General features: G+C 40.8%; 1 protein-coding gene across 3 annotated transcripts in view; it reads right to left on the bottom strand.

Moving 5' to 3' along the window:
• Positions 1 to 16438, bottom strand: part of MPP7 (MAGUK p55 scaffold protein 7) — a 208498-nt gene extending 192060 nt beyond the window's left edge. For 2 of the 3 annotated variants that reach the window (XM_075997494.1, XM_020284180.2), the window contains exon 1: positions 16271 to 16438. The gene's annotated coding sequence lies outside the window, so the exon portion shown is untranslated. Of the gene's footprint in view, positions 1 to 15962; positions 16033 to 16270 lie in introns of those variants that run through there. The other variant, XM_075997495.1, reaches the window with a different exon arrangement.
• Positions 16439 to 17514: the final 1076 nt, after the last annotated feature.

Below are 17514 nucleotides of genomic sequence, written 5' to 3'. Positions count from 1 at the left end.
CACATATAAAGGAACAGACACAAGAAGACCTGTGGAGGTGACAGACATGTTTACTGCCTGAATTGTGGTGATGGTAACAAGCATGTATACATTTGTCCAAACTCACCAAATTATATACATTAATTTTTTGCAGTTTTTTAATCTGCCAATTATATCTCCATAAAGCTGGGGGGAAAAAACACTTCTGATGAGAATCACTGCTGATTTTGACAAATGTGATTTTTTTTTCTAATGGTCTTATAAAATGTGCTGAATTCTAGGAGATTTATATAATTCCATGAACCAATATTTTCCAAATCATGCATGGGTAAAAAGATTCCAAGTGTAAGACAAATCAATGGATTTACATGTAACAAAGTGAGAAAAGTTTACTGATAGGGTTTCAGATTCCACACTGCAGCTAAACTTAAGAAATTATCACTTGCAGAGTTTTGGTGTGGTATCAAAGAGAATATCCATGATTATATGAAGACCATTAAAACACTCTTCCCTTTCTACCTGCAGATCTCTCTGAGGCTGGATCTTCCTTATATTAATATATTCCAACCAAACAACAAATCACAACAGGTTAAACATACAAGCAGGTATGAGAAGTCAGCTACTTCTAAAATAGACATTATAGAGAATTGCAAAAATGTAAAATAATACCATTTTTACTAAATTATTTCCATAAACTTATTTTTTCATAAAGAAGTGTTATCTGTGCTAATATACAATGGGGTTATTGTTTTTTAATGAATTAATACTCTAAAATTGCCTGTTTAAATTTCTAAAATGGTAATTATCAATAGAGATAACTCACATGCACAAAAGGTCTTTGAGGTCCTTAATAATTTTTAAGGGTATGAAGTGGGCCTGAAACCAAAAGTTTGAAAGCTGCATCTCCAAGGATATAGACCTGAAGTCAAGGCTATGCTTGTTCAAATGAGTTTTCAGACATTACCATATTCTCTGATTTCCCCTTTGACCAAAACACTACAATGTGGGAGTCCAATAGGAGCCCAATGATAGACCAAGAGCACTAACTACCACCAGCCACAGCCACCCTGAGAAGGGGCCTTAGGATGAGAATATTTTGTATTAGGCCACGGCTGGGAGGTTAGGAGAACAAGGGCAGAGGAGTTTGGCCGCATTTATTCCTGCTTAGTTCAGTGTGTATCTATCTTGAGACTTTGGTTTCAAAATCAGCTAACCAGATCTGTCCACACTTGTGGGTTAAGGAAGCTAGAGATAAACTGTTTCCTATGTTCTTCCTCCTCTAGCTAACCCAGGAGTATCAAAAACAGTCACCCAAAGCAAAAGAAATCTCTCTCATTATTATACCAGGCTGGTAAACTCTTCAGCACCAACCATCCTTATCGCAAAAGTCACTGTAACCTCAAGATCTGAAGTCACAGTTGCAGTCTCAACTCTCCAACATTTCTCCCCATGTTTGTGGCCAAGAGCGCACAATCACAGGTACTTTGTCTAAGGAAGTGAACCATTGCAGAGACCTTGCCTTTGAATCTAAGTGAAACAACAAGCAGACACAGGTTCTGAGCAAATCAGAGACAAGATCCCCCCATCTGCCCTGGATGCTGAGTGAAGAAAAGGTTTTAGGGGCAGGGACAAAAGCAGGGAAGTTACTACAAGCTAGGCAATACATAATGATTTCTTTCCTCCCACAAAAGCCAAAACATTTATTTCTAATGCTACTATTGATAGATATGGTGCATAAAAAGCTGTTAAGAGTATTTATCAGTTTCTCACAGAGCAAAAACAAAATAAAAGCCTACCTTGTATTAATGTCCTATATTCTCTACTAAGTGGCCCCACTCACAAATTATAGTCTTTTTTGTCTTTTTTCAAAATACTTTTTATTAGGGAATATTTCAAGCATATACTAAAACAGAGAGAATAGTATAATACTATAAGGAACCTCCATGTACTCATGCCTCACCTTCAATTCATGGCCAATCTTACCCCCCCACCTTCCCACCCCAGATCACCATGCAGTCATCATTTTATTCACTGTTTTCTTGTCATAAAAAATGACTATATGTGACTGGGCGTGGTGGCTCACACCTGTAATCCTAGCACTCTGGGAGGCCGAGGCGGGCGGATTGCTTGAGGTCAGGAGTTCAAAACCAGCCTGAGCAAGAGCAAGACCCTGTCTCTACTATAAATAGAAAGAAATTAATTGGCCAACTAATATATAGAAAAAATTAGCTGGGCATGGTGGCACATGCCTGTAGTCCCAGCTACTCAGGAGGCTGAGGCAGAAGGATCGCTTGAGCCCAGGAGTTTGAGGTTGCTGTGAGCGTGGCTGACGCCACGGCACTCACTCTAGCCTGGGCAACAAAGCGAGACTCTGTCTCAAAAAAAAAACAAAAAAAAATGACTATATGTTATTATGAAATTTTAGGAGAAAACAGATTCACAAAGCGAAGAAGTTCACCTAGAATCTTAATACCATACCCATTACTGACATTATTTGAACTGTTTTCATTTGACCATTCACACACAAACAGATATGAAACAATAGGACATGAACAGTTCAGAGTTTTACATAAAATTCATTCTTTAACAAAATTAGGATTATCCTGATTGCATGATTTTGTAATCTTTTGCCATCCTATATGAACAATTCCTGTAGAGAAGAAAAAGAAATGCCTACTGCTGCACATTTAGGTTGTTTCTAATTTTTTAGGTATTAAAATGTTCTGCTTATATAAACTTAGCTTGCATCTAATAACAACATACACTAGCAAAAGCTAAATATGCAAAAATGTAGAGCAAATGGGCTCCCAGGTGTGCACAATACAATAATTAATAAAAGAGGTGATACTGGTGAGACCAGGAAAAGTAGCTCCTTGCGAGAGAATGATTCAGTCAGAAACATTAACTAGGGAGGAAACAATCAAACCTACATCATTTCAATCAGGAACTCTTACCAAAAGCAAACTGGAGAAATATTAAAGGTATGTTAACCAACCAACCTCACAGGGAATATAAATTCTGCGGCACTGCTAGGCATCTACAAAATTGTTACCACCTCTTGAAGAACACAGCAGATACCAAGTATAGAAAACGAACAAAGCAATGTCTTTGCATAAGTATCTGATAATCTAAGAGAAGACACAAACATAAATAATTTAAAAACAACATTATAAGTACTTTCCTATTTCCTAACAAAACTTGCCATGTACTACCATGGCCCACCAAGGAGAGAGAACTAACTTACGGGTTGATAGAACTAAGGCAAACATTTTTCAGATAAACCACCCACATTTTTAAGTCTTAAAATTATGTACAGGTAAGTATAAACTCCACAATGCTCATGACTTTAGAGATGAATCTCATAAATGCAATGTTGAGGGAAAGAGTCAGACACAGAAATGTCTGTACACTATATGATTTCATTATATTAATACAAGCTGCAGAAACCACTGTTACTCCATCCTGTCACAAAAACATGAGCACACTTCTGGGGTCCTATTAATGTTCTGCTTCCTCACTTGAGTGCTGGCTACACATTTCGTTTGTGAAAATTTGATAACCTGTACATTTAGGATATATGCATTCTTCTAGGTATATATTTCAATATTTTTTTAAATTCACACAGTTTAAGATGCATAATAATTTCCACTTGTTTTCATAAACACATGATGGCTTTCAACTGAACAGTCATTAGGCATACCTTACCTTGGAAAAGGCTAATAATTCAAGTATCTAATTTAAAAACCTCAATATATACAACTGTAACTTGTCAGGTAAAGAGTTATATCCCATCTATGACAGTTACCTCACCAAAACCAGAAAGAGGATTCTGTGCTCGTTTCTCAACTTTGTCCAAGCCCATGAAGTCACAACAATTTAAAAAAATAATAATAGAAAAATCTCCCAATTAAAGGAGATACTAAAGGTGAAGTCCCTTTAAAGTTGGGAACAAGATCAAGAGGCCACTATTCCTACCACTCCTCAACATATTACCACAAATCTAGGCAAATATATCAGACAAGGAAATACAAAAGATAAAATAAGAACTTCAAAAAAAGACAAATATTCACTATTTAAAGATGAAATAATCATCTATATAAAACATCTGAAAGAAAAGCTAGCCATTAAAAACAGTAGGAGTTCAGCAAGATTACCTGCAAAAGATATTAAAAATACAGTCATATTCCACATAACAGCATTTCAGTCAATGCTGAACGAACCACATATGACAAACCACATATGTGACAGTGGTCCCATAAGATTATAATGGAGCTAAAAAATTCCTACCACCTGGTGACATCAAATATGTCCTAATGTCATAGCACAACCTATTACTCATGTATTTGTAGTGATGCTGGTATAACAAACTTACTGCGCTGCCAGTCATACAAAATGTAGCACATACAATTACCTAAAGTACATAATACTTGATAAAGATAATAAATGACTACATTACTGGTTTATGTATTTGCTCTGCCATACTTTTTATTCTTATTTTAGAGTGTACTCCTTCACTTATTTAAAAAAAAAAAAAGTTAACTGTAAAACAAATGGCCCCAGGCAGGCCTTTCAGGAGACATTCCAGAAGGCGGCATTGTTATCATAGGAGATGACAGCTCCGTGCCTGTAAATGCCCCTGAAGACCTTGCAAGCAGGACAAGATGTGGAGGTGAAAGACAGTTATACTGATGATCCTGGCCCTGTACAGGCCGAGACTAATGTGTTTGTGTCTTAGTTTTTAACAAAACAGTTCAAAAAGAAAAATATTAAAAATTTTAAAAATAGAAAAAAGCTCATAGAAGGATATAAAGAAAAAATATTTTTATACAGCTATATAATTTACTTCTGCTTTAAGCTAAGTGTTATTACAAAATACTCAAAAAGTTAAAAAACAAAAGTTCATAAAGCAAAAAACTTACAGTAAGCTAAGGTTAATTTATTATTGAAGAAAGAAAAATATTTTTCAAAGAGACTTAGTGTAGCCTAAGTGCACAGCGTTGAAAGACTACAGTAGTGTAGAGTAACGTCCTAGGCCTTCACATTCACTCACAACTCAATCACTGACTCACTCACCCAGAGAAACTGCCAGTCCTGCAAGCTCCATGCATGGTCAGTGCCCTATATAGGTGTGCCATTTTTTACCTTTTCTACTGCATTTTTGCTATACTTTTTCTATGTCTAGATATGTTTAGATATACAAATAATTACCACTGTGTTACAACTGCCTACAGCATTCAATGTAGTAACCTGCTGTGCAGATTTGTAGCCTGGTAGCAACAAGCTATGCCATGTAGCCTAGGTATGTAGTAGGCTATACCATTTAGGTTTGTCTAAGTACATTCTGTGATGTTAGCACAATGGCAAAATCACCTAATGACCCATTGCTCAGAAGGTATCCCCGTCATTAAGTGATGCATGATTGTATGTGTATATATAAATTGGTGTGTGTGTGTGTATATAGGATGACCCTATACCAGGGGAAAATACAATAGAGAATACAATAGAAAAAACTGGGATTCACAATAGAAACAAAAGCTGAAATACCTGGGAATTAATCTAACAAAGGTGATGAGATCATTATGGAAAAAAAATTTAACTCCATTGAAAAAAACATAAATATCATTAATAAGTGGTTTCAACCCTGGCTATACGTGAGTATCGCCAGAGGAGGTTTTAAAAAGCATAATTGCTGGACTCTACTCCCTAGAGATTACAATCCAGTTCAACTGTGGTAAATGGGGCATACATTTTTTAAAAACTACCTAGTTAATTCTAATATATAGCCAGGATTGAAAACTATCAGCTTAAATATTTTTAAAAAAGAAACAGGAGGGAATCACCCTTCTAGATAAAAAATATACATAAAAATGTGATAGCAGTAAAAACAAAAACCACTGTGGAATTAGAAAAGGAGCAAACTGACCAGAACAGAGCAGGAAACCTAAAAATAGGGAGGTGGGAGTAGGTGTGAGTAGGTGGGAGTGTGTGTATGTGGACCTTGATATATGATAGAGGAAGCATCACAAACCACTAGGTGATTTAGTAAATGAGACTGGGGAAAGTTGGTTTGCCATAGAAGAAAATGTAGAAACGTACCCTTGTCAACAAGGAGTGGAGAATGTTTCCTAAACAAAACCCAGAAGGTAAAAAAAATGGATGTATCATAATAAAATTAAGATTCCATTCAATATTAAAGGAAAAATGTACCAGGTAAAAAAACTAAAAAAAGATATTTGCACCATTTAAAATTCAACAAGAGGAGCCAGGCACGGAGCTCATGCCTGTAGTCCCAGCAGTTCAGGAGGCTGAGGCTGGAGGATCACTTGAACACAGGCGTTCAAGGCTGCAGTGAGCTGTGATCTGGCCACTGCACTCTGGCCTGGGCAAAAGAATGAGACCTTGTCCTTGTTGCTAAAAAATAATTAAAGACAAATAAAATCCAACAAGAGAATAATATCCAAAATATACCAAAAGCAAAAACAAATAAACAAAAAGCTCCTGTAAATTAGAGCAGAAAAAACGAAAGAGAGAGGAAAAGCTGATTGAAAAAAGGCAAAGAATACATAAATGCCCAACTCACCAAAGGGGAAACACACATAGCACTTCGTGATAGGATACTCAACTGCATTAGTAATCAGAGAATCGCAAATAAGAACAATAAAATAACATATCACTTTGTGCCTATTGTTCTATCTGCTGCATCAGATTGGAAAAAATTATAAGGTCAGAAAATATCAAGTGCAGCAAGAATGAGGGGAGCAACAGCAGGTGAGAGTATAAAGGAGCACAGCCGCTTGGGATAACAGTGTGGCAGTGTTTAATGAAATTATGCACATGCTGGAGGGAGGGTCCCATGGGGGCAAGGGAGATTAGGAATGAGGACAGATGATGAAAGGAAGTGACAGGAGAGACTTTGCACTGACCAATCAAAATAAGTGCCATAAACTAAGCATTAACTCAAGTCTGAGCACCTAACTTGGGGAGGGGGGGGGGGAGCAAGGGATCTCCGTACCATACACTCCTTCACTGAACCAGCAGGATTCAGCCCCTCCACACCAAGCACTGGGCCCCATGTTGGGGACCCAGGAGCAAAGGTCAGGTCCTTGCCCTCATAGAGCTTACATTCTAGTGAAGGGAACAACAGAAATTAAACAACTAAGAGGATGATAAGAGTGTGGTAACCTCTATAAAGGAAATGAGTGACTGTGACAGAGAGTGATGGAGAGAGGGGTTCTACTTCTCGTAGGATCGCCAGAGAGAGGTGGACTGCCTCAGATCTGCAGTGAGAAATTAACCAGGCATTCAGCAAGCTGGGGGAAGAGATGCTTTAGAACTGCATTCAAGGTCATCAAATACAAAGCTGTCACACTATAGGCAAGAGTGTGTTCTGAAGAGGACTTTCAGGTACTTCCTGTAATTTAACTCCCAGAACAACCTTTAAAACTCCTGTTACATAAAGTGTAGACAATAAGGATTATTGTGAGAGTCCAACATACTGTGACCAAAGAATTCTACCTTTTGGGGGAGACAGAGGAAGGCACCACCTATATGAATAATCTGTCTCTTAAAAAAGGATTCTGGAAGATTACTGGGATCTACAAACTTTTCCTCCATTCATTAATTAGCAACAGAGTACATTTTTTTTTTCCTCAGCACAGTGCTAGGAAATGAAGATAAATAAAAATGTTCTGTCCTTACCTCAATTTTATACAATTCAGGATTCTACTTCTTATTTCATACACCAAGTGATTTTTTATTTTTACGATTAAAAACCAATCTGCATGCAATCTGCCAGGCACGGTTCTACCAGCTTCTACACTTCTACATTTGAGCTCATTTAATATTCACAATAATTGTATTATTTCCACTTTAGAGATGAAAACACAGAGGTTAAGAAATTGCCTGTAGTCGAAGAACTAGCAAGCAGCACAGGAGGGATTCAAATCCAGATCTTTCAAATGTCAAAGCCTGTGTGAACCAGCACACCTACATTCCCCCTGGGATCCACTCAGTGGTTTGCAAAGGGTGACCCCAGACCGGCAACACCAGGATCTAGGAACTCATTACAAATGCAAACTGTCAGGACCCACCCAGCCCTCCTGGCTGCAGGGCAACCACTGGAGGGTTCAACAGCCCCACCACAGCCCTCCACACGGTTTCGAGGCATGCCACAGTTTGAGAACCACTGGCCTAAACTTTACAGACTAAGCTTAATGTTAAAAATGAAATGATTGCCATTTTGGAAATTCCAAAATATAAATTTTTCTATTTAAAACGACTATAAATAAATCAAAATAACGTTAATTCATTTGCTCACTGCACACTGCCCACAACGTCTCCCAAACCTGACAAAATGCCTGATCTGTACCCTGATTATACCATGTACAAAAAGTATATTCTGATGGGTCTTATGGGGAACTGAGCTAAATTCAACACATGAAAAGAGCACAGTGGTCTGAACTGACTCTTTAAAGTTAAATCAGAAGCCATAATAGGAAGAGAAGAAAAATATTTTGAATAGCAGCAGCAGCAGCTTTATAAATCTTGGGCCATAACTTCATAATCCTTTTCAGCCTGGGCGCAACTCCAAATTTTTACTACATCACTTCAACAAATTTCCAATTGCCAAAAAAGAAGTTACAACCCTCAGAAATATTTGATTCTCAAGATTCAAACTGCTTTAAGTACAAATATAGAGGAACTGTCTTTCAAAAAGGGTGTTTCTGTTGCAAATGAAGCTAATCAACCCTAATGACACATCAGACCCTCTGACAGCGTCCACCACAGCATGAGAGGCTAACGTTTCCCTGCCCCACCTACACCTGCCTGTGACAACATCCTCCCAGACACTTCTCTTTGCAAAGCTCTTTCCCCAACTCAGGTTCTCAATTTCAGCAGTATAGCTCTACATGTATTCAAGTTTGCCTATTTCTCATAAGGCCTTTTTGTTGTTAAGGAGATAGGAGAGAGAATATGAGAAATAAGTATATTCTAGCACTGACCATAATTTGAAATCTACCATAAACCAAGTAACTCTATGAAGCTATTCACTTGCATTCTCAAGTCATTGATTTTATAAAGTTCAGGATTCTACTTATTTCAAAAGTTGAAAACATAAATGTGAAGAGTAAGGAGTACCTAGCCCCAAGGTTGGACCACGGGAGAGCCATAAACCTGCCTTAAAATGCTTGATGACCTGATTTTGGCGGGCAAAGGTGAAGAGACCTTCACATGAGGACAGCCTTTTAATCTGCCTGGCTGCTTACAACCACCCACATTTTGATGCCCACGCTCATCTAAGGCCTGGACCCTGTTTAATTTCCCTCTCCCAAACTGCCATCAAATCAAATCCCCTGAGAGCCAGCTAGTGGTTCCAAGAAACAAATTTCCATTGCTCTCTTCTCCACCCACACAGTGTAACTGAAATAAACACCCACTCCAACCACTTAAAGATTTTTCTCATTTAGATTTCTGTCCTACCTTTTAAAAGTCCAGTGTTTTCTTTAAAACATCTTGCTAAATGTAATCATCCCAGCTCGTCTTTATTCTCCACTAACACTTCCACTTCTACACCTAAAAATGGGTATTGCTTTTCATCAAAGCAACAGTTATGTTTTTTCATCTCCCTTCTGTAACAGTAACAAGCAAGCCTGATAGCTCATATCAGAGAGAAAAGAATACTCCCATCTTTCATAAATAAAGCAATATGATAATAATGTTCTCCTAAAAAGAATAGATTAAATGACTTTTCAGGAAAAAAAAAACTTATACATGCCAAAAAATTTTTTTTCTCCTAAAGCATCTGTTCATAATAGTAGTTAGTGAATAATCTTGCTACATTTACCCACTTCTTTTAAAGAATCAGTAATCCAAGAAAGCAAAGCATACCACTGTGCTCAAATACTGCAGTCCCAACTCACATAAGATTTTCACAAAACACAAGCCATTAAAAAAGAAAAGTTCAACCATACACAAATAAGGACCAATAAATCCACACTCTAATGTGGGTTCCTGCTTTGTAGAACCAGAGAGCTTTGTAGAACCAGAGAGCTCTGTAGAAGTTATGTCTGAAATTACAGGCATATCTCAGACACACTGCAGGTTAGGTTCCAGAAGACCTCGGTAAAACAAGTATCACAATGTCACACGAATGTTTTGGTTTCCCAGTGCACATAAAGTTATGTTTACACTATACTGCAGTCTATTATGTGTGCAATAGCATAATATATTTTTAAAAACACTGTACATACATTCATTTTAAAATACTTTATAATTTTTAAAAAATGCTAACAATCATCTGAGCCTTCATTGAGTCCTAATCTTTTTGCTGGTGGAGGGTCTTGCCTCAATATTGATGGCTGCTGACTGATCAGGGTGGTGAGTACTGAAGGTTGGGGTGGCTGTGGCAATATCTCAAAATAAGACAACAGGCCAGGCATGGTGGTTCACGCCTGTAATCCTAGCACTCTGGGAGGCCCAGGCGGGTGGATCGCTCAAGGTCAGGAGTTCGAAACCAGCCTGAACAAGAGCAAGACCTGGTCTCTACTAAAAATAGAAAGAAATTAATTGGCCAACTAAAAATATATAGAAAAAATTAGCCAGGCATGGTGGCACATGCCTGTAGTCCCAGCTACTTGGGAGGCTGAGGCAGGAGGATTGCTTGAGCCCAGGAGTTTGAGGTTGCTGTGAGCTAGGCTGACACCACGGCACTCTAGCCCCAGCAACAGAGTAAGACTCTGTCTCAAAAAAAAAAAAAAAAAAAAAAAAGAAAGGAAAAGAAAAAGAAAAAAAGTAAAAGACAACAATGAAGTTTGCCACATTGACTGACTCATTCTTTCATGAAAGATTTCTCTGTAGCATGTGATCCTCTTTGGTAGCATTTCATCCACAGAACTTCTTTCAAAATTGGAATCAAGTCTCTCAAACCTTGCCACTGCTTTATTAACTAAGGTTATGGAACTAAATCCTTGGCTGTCATTTCAACAATGTTCACAATATCTTCACCAGGAGGAGATTCCATCTCAAGAAGCCACTTTTTTGGCTATCCATAAGAAGCAACTACTGATCCATTCAAATTTTATTATGAGATAACAGCAATTCAGTCACATCTTCAGGCTCCACTTCTAATTCTATGAATAATTCTCTTGCTAGTCCCACCACATCTGCAATTACTTCCTTCACTGAAGTCTTCAACCCCTCAAAAGACACACATGAGGGCTGGAATCAACTTCTTCCAATTTCCTGTTGGTGTTGATATTCTGACCTCCTCCCATGAGTCATGAATGTTCTTAATGGCATCTAGAACAGTGAATTCTTTCTAGAAGTTTTTCAATTTACTTTGCCCAAATCTATCAGAGGACTCAGTATCTATGGCAGTTACAGGCTTACAAAATTTATTTCTTAAATAATAAGACTTGAAAGTTGAAATTACTCCTTGATCCATGGGCCACAGAAGGGATGTTGTGTTGGTAGACATGAACAAAACATTGATCTCCTTGTACATCTCCATCAGAGCTCTTGGGTGACTAGGTGTATTGTCAATGAGCAGTAATTCTTTAAAGGGAATCATTTTTTCCAAGCAGCAAGTCTCAACAGTGGGCTTGAAATATTTACTAAATGATGCTACAATGAGATGTGCTATAATCCAGGCTTTGTTGTCCCATTCATAAAGCACATGCAGAGAAGATTTAGCATCATTCTTACGGATTCTAAAATTTTTGAATGGTAAATGAGCACTTGCTTCAACTTAAAATCTTCAGCAGCATTAGCCCCTAACAAGAAAGTCAGCCTGTTCTTTGAAGCCAAACACTGACCTCTCCTTTCTAGCTATGAAAGTCCTAGATGGCATCTTTCCCAATAGAAGGCTGCTTCATTTACGCTGAAAATCTGTTATTTAGAGTAATCACCTTCATCAATGATCACAGCTACATATTCTGGATAACTTGCTACAGCTTCTCCATCAGCACTTGCACTGTTATAAAGACAGCTTTTCCTTAAACTTCTGCTGGTTTCCAACTCTTCTTCTGTAGCTTCTTGACCTCTCTCAGTCTTCGCAGAATTAAAGAGAGTCAGGGCCTTGTTCTGGATCACGCTTTGGCTTAAGGGAATGTCATAGCTGGTTTGATCTTTTGTTCAGATTACTAAGACTTTTTTCATATCAACAGTAAGTCTGTTTTGCCCTCTTGTCATTCATGGGTTCACTGGAGTAGCACTTTTAATTTCCTTCAGGAACTTTTCCTTTACACTCACAATTTGGCTAACTGTTGGCACAAGAGCCATAGTGTTCCACCTATTTCAGCTTTGGACATGCCTTCCTCCCTGAGCTTAATCATTTTTAGCTTTTGATTTAAAGTGAGAGACATGAGACACTTTACTTCAACACTTAGAGTACATTGTAGGGTTATTAACTCGCCTAACTGCAATACTGTTGTGTTTCAGGAAATAAGGAGGCCAAGGAGAAGGAGAGAGAGAGAGAACAACTGATGGGTGGAGTAGTCAGAACACACAACACACACATTTATCAATTAAGTTTGATGTCTTATACAAGCATGGTTCATTCATGGCAACCCAAAACAATTACAATGGTAACATCAAAGATCACTGATCACAGACCACCATAGCAGACATAATAATGAAAAAGCTTGAAATAATGCAAAATTACCAAAATGTGGCAGAGAGACACAAAGTGAGCACATGCTGTTGGGAAAATGGCACCAATAGACTTGTTCCAGATAGGGTTGCCACAAACCATCAAACAACGCACAAAAACAATGCAATGTCTTCGAAGTGAAGCACAATATAATAAGGTATGCTCGTACTAACAATTTCCTTCACTTTAAATTAAGCTCCCCTAATGCAAATAAAAACTGCAATGAGATATCACTTATCTCCAGTGTGAATGGCCTTTATCAAAAAGTCCCCAAACAATAAATGTTGGTGTGGATACAGAGAAATAGGAACACTCCTACACTGCTGGTGGGACTGCAAACTAGTTCAACCTCTGTGGAAAGCAATATAGAGATACCTTAAAGCAATACAAGTAGATCTACCATTTGATCCAGCAATTCCACTACTGGGCATCTACCCAAAAGATCCAATGACACTCTACAAAAGACACCTGCCCTCGAATGTTTACAGCAGCACAATTCACAATTGCAAAATTGTGAAAACAACCCAAGTGTCCATCAATACATGAGTGGATTAATAAAATGTGGTATATGTATACCATGGAGTACTATTCAGCTCTAAGCAACAATGGTGATATAGCACCTCTTGTATTTTCCTGGATAGAGCTGGAACCCATTCTACTAAGTGAAGTATCTCAAGAATGGAAAAACAAGCACCACATGTACTCACCAGCAAATTGGTATTAACTGATCAACACCTAAGTGGACATATAGGAATAACATTTATTGGGTGTCAGGCAGATGGGAGGGGGAGGAGGAGATGGGTATATACATACATAATGAGTGAGATGTGCACCGCCTAGGGGATGGTCACACTTGAAGCTCTGACTCAAGTGGGGAGGGAGGGCGGGCATGGGCAATATACGTAACCTTAATATTTGTACCCCCACAATGTATAATCAAAAAAAAAAAAAGACATTAGAAAATAAAAAAAAAAAAGGAAATAGCATACCTTTCCTAAGACAAAAAATGTCCTATATTATTTTTTAAAAAGTTAAAGGTTTGCCATTGAGGTTTAGTTCTTCAACCTACCTGGAATTAATTTTTACATAACATTCAGTGAGATCTAATTTCATATTTTTATGTATACAAAGCTATCTGTTTTGAAGTTTGATCATCAGAAGAGCCTATAAAAATAAATCTATGACAAATATATTCAAAAAAAAAAAATTAAGCTCCTCTTTCCTTCCAAATAATCTACCAAAACTCAAGTCATTCATTGCAATTCTGTCTGAACTGCAAATACTTGAGAAACAGCTGCTGTACATTTATTTGTATCTTTGTCAGCAAAATGTTTATAATATGAAAAAAATCGGTTTGAAATCTCCAAAAAGCAGCATTCAGTGCACCATCTAGTGGAAGTCAGGTAATATCATAATTAATTTTTTAAAAAGGAAAAAAAAATCCACAGAAACTCTGAAAACCATGGAGGAGTGGGGCAAAAGCCTCAGGTAAGAATACAAGCAAATACTTTAAAAACAGCCAAAGTCTCTTTCCAATGCCCCACACTGAAGGAGGGCTGGGCTCATCAGAAGAAAGGACTCATTTTCTTTACAAATGAACGGATGATAAAAATTTCCTTATGAAAATTTTTGTTTGGGTGCTACAAATTTTAATTTGACTGGAGAGAGAATGCTAAGTAAAGGCACTAAAGCATAAATAGGTAAATAAATGCAGGGGTAGACTGACAGCCTTGTTGTGTAAGAGATGCCTTATGTGTTTCACAAATAAGTTATGTCAAAAGGTATATGTAACATGCAACAGATATATTAGCCACAAAACAAGAGATAACTTCATGATTAGAACAGTTCTATTCAGTCATTCATAGGCCATTTTCACGTTCCTGATAACTAAATTTAACACAACTTAACAATTATTTAGAGTTCCCTAAGCCTTAATATCATGCAAGAAGCTGCTCCCAACTACCCATTTAAACCTGCTCTACACTAACCTCCAAACTCCCTTGCTTGAGTTATTCTAATTAAGAAATTATTTTTCAACCCTTCTATAAATTTACAGTAATGAATTCCCAAAACAAAGTCATAAGTCATGACCAAAATACATTATAGTTCATTTATATTTGCTTTAAGCATAGTAATTATTTCCATTTCAATTAATTATTTCACTTGCAATTCAATTCAATTGTACCAAAGTCCACTGCCAAGCCAGAGACACAAACAGAAATAAAGTTCTCTCATTTGGAAAGGTCCCAAAATTTAACAGAGATTTTCACATAGCACTAAGTTTTGTTCGTTTGGTTTTGCCTGTGTGGAAAATTACCTTTCTGATGAAATTCAAACTATCTTAGCAACCCAGGTGGAGGAAAAAAAAAACAACACCTCAGAGATAATATCTCTTTACTTGAAAACAAACATCTCCAGCTCTGACTGGTGTACACGTGATCATATTGGTATGCAAAAGCTTGCCTGATGGTGGGAACCCTACCCAGATCTTGGACTGAATCCGTCACGAGTATAAAATGAAGTAGGAGCCAAGCGACTGGGGTCGAATTCCGTTCACGTCTAGGGCGTTCGGCTCGTGCACCTGTACAACGCGCACGCTGTGCACAGCCTACCTCAGAGGATACAGGGTGGCATGCTGCAGCTGACAGTGCAACGAGATTCTCAACTAAAACACCTAAATGGAAAAAAGTCTGTTTTGTAGACTCAGAAAGGACCTGGACCGAGAGAACACTGTCCAAGGGCCATCACAGTGACATTCCTGCTAAAACTCGGTGGCCTCCGTCATTCCCTTGCGAACAAATGCTATACTGAGCACGTGAAACACAAGGTAACAGCACTTCAAGGCGCTTCTTTGTGAGGAAATCAAATCACGGAATTAACTGCCAGGATTTCTCTGCCAAGTATCACCGCGTGAGCAGCAGGTGCATCCCTACAGCCTACAGTCCGGGACAGGGGCTTTTTTTTTTTATTTGACCGCTGCTTTAAAAATAAGAAAAAAGAATCCCAACCGTACGCCCACATGCAGAGTGACAGGGACGGGTGCCACCCACGACCGTCCTCACCCGCGCCGCGCCCTCGGGAACGACCCCCGTCCTACCGCACGGCCCCGCCTGGGCCCAAGGGAGCTGCGCGGCCGGCGTCCCTGCGCGGGAGAAAAAGCCCCGAACAGGTTCACGCGAAAGGCTGCTTTAATTTTGAAAACAGCTAAATCAGCGAGTAACATTAACGTGCACGTCCCACACCGGCGCCGTCCCGGCCACCGCGCCGCAGCCCGGCCGCAGCGAAGACGTCTCCTCGCCGAGGGGAAGAGCGGCCGCCGCCCAGCGCTTCTCACCGGCAGTCCCGGCCCCTCGGAGCCGCCCCGGCCCGCGCGGCAGTCCCGCTCCACCTGCCCCGGCCGCCGGTTCCGCGCCGCCGCCCCGCCCCAGCCTGCAGTCCCGCCCGCGCGCCCCCCGCCCCCGCCGGCCCGCCCCCACCGCCGCAAGGTGCCGCCGCCGCCGCCGGCTCCGGGCTGAGGCGCCTCGAGGCGAGCGAGAGAGAGGCGGGCTCGGCTCGGCCGCGGGCGGAGCAGCGAGGGGAGCGGACCCCCCGCCCGCAGCAACCCCGGAGTCTGACCGCGCGGCAGCCCGCGGCGCCCCTTACCTGCCCTGGGCGGCCGCGGTCCTTGGGAGGCGCTCGCTCCGGCCCCTGCAGCCCGGGCCCGAGGCAGGAAGGCAGCGACCGTCGCCGCCGCACAGGACAATCCGGAGCCGGCGGGCTCGCGCCGCCACGGCGATCGCAGGACGCACGAGCCCAGCGGGAGGCAGGCCCCCACCTCCCGCCCAGCGAGGAACCCTCCGGGGGGCGGGGCCGTGGCGGGAGGGGCGGAGCGGGGCCGGGGACGCACCGCCCGCAGGGCGTGAGCGTCGCAGACGCTTTGTAAGAGACGCCTGGTGATAGGCTGCAAAAGGGGTAGGCGTCTCAGACTTGAGGACAGCCTCTCCAGAAGAACTCCCTCATTGGTCGGCACGGGAAAACAAAGCCGGGCTCTGATTGGTGACAGCTCTGTAGCTCCTCCTCCTACTCTCAACCAGGGAAAGCTCCGCCCCCGCCCGCCCGGCTAGCCAGCCCTGAGCCGCTCACCTCAGGCGGCTGCGGGGCTGGGCGCCTGGACAGACCGCAGCGCCCTCGGAGAAGCGCGGTGTCCAGGCTCGTTCGCCAGGTGCTAGCTTTCCTACCCGCCGAGAGTCTTTGACTTACGTATGAACTTGGTGAATAAAACCTAAACTTTTACCTCGTTTGGATTCTGAGAGGTCTCCCGGGTGTGTGAAAAATGCAGCGTGAGATTCGGAGGACATCGTCATGCGCCGAGAAAGCGCGTAAAATGTCTGCACCTCTGGTGACGTTGTGGGCGACCTTGTTTCCTGTTACCTTTCCGTGTTCCACACTGGCGATGTATGGTTTCATAGTTAGGAAAAACAACAATTAAACAATAGGAAAACGAGTCAGATGCGGAGAATGGCGAAGACAAACTTTGGGCACATGCCGGGCACCGAGTCCCGCGGGAGAAGGGATCGCGGTCAGTGTGCTCAGCGTCCCAGGGCTCTGGAGACACAGGACGCGCCGTCGGCCCTTCGCTCGCTGACAGAACTTCACAGGTGTCCTCAGGTGCCCGACACCGTCCTAAGTAACCGCTCTCTCCAACACTCACGCACACGGCGCTACTCGGTAAACAGAATTATTGGAAAACTCCCTGATAGCAAGAATTTAGAATCCAAAGTACAAAATCAACAAAGCTTTAGCAAAAGAAGGAAAATAAAAGGCAAACATCAGAAAGAAATTCAGACGACATAAATTGAAAAATTCAGCTAATGCAGAGAACTATATGAAAGAAAAGAATGTGACAA

The sequence above is a fragment of the Microcebus murinus genome, chromosome 25 (genome assembly GCF_040939455.1).
Source record: "Microcebus murinus isolate Inina chromosome 25, M.murinus_Inina_mat1.0, whole genome shotgun sequence".
Lineage (NCBI taxonomy): Eukaryota > Metazoa > Chordata > Mammalia > Primates > Cheirogaleidae > Microcebus > Microcebus murinus.
This window is presented reverse-complemented; position numbering and strand designations above follow the sequence as displayed.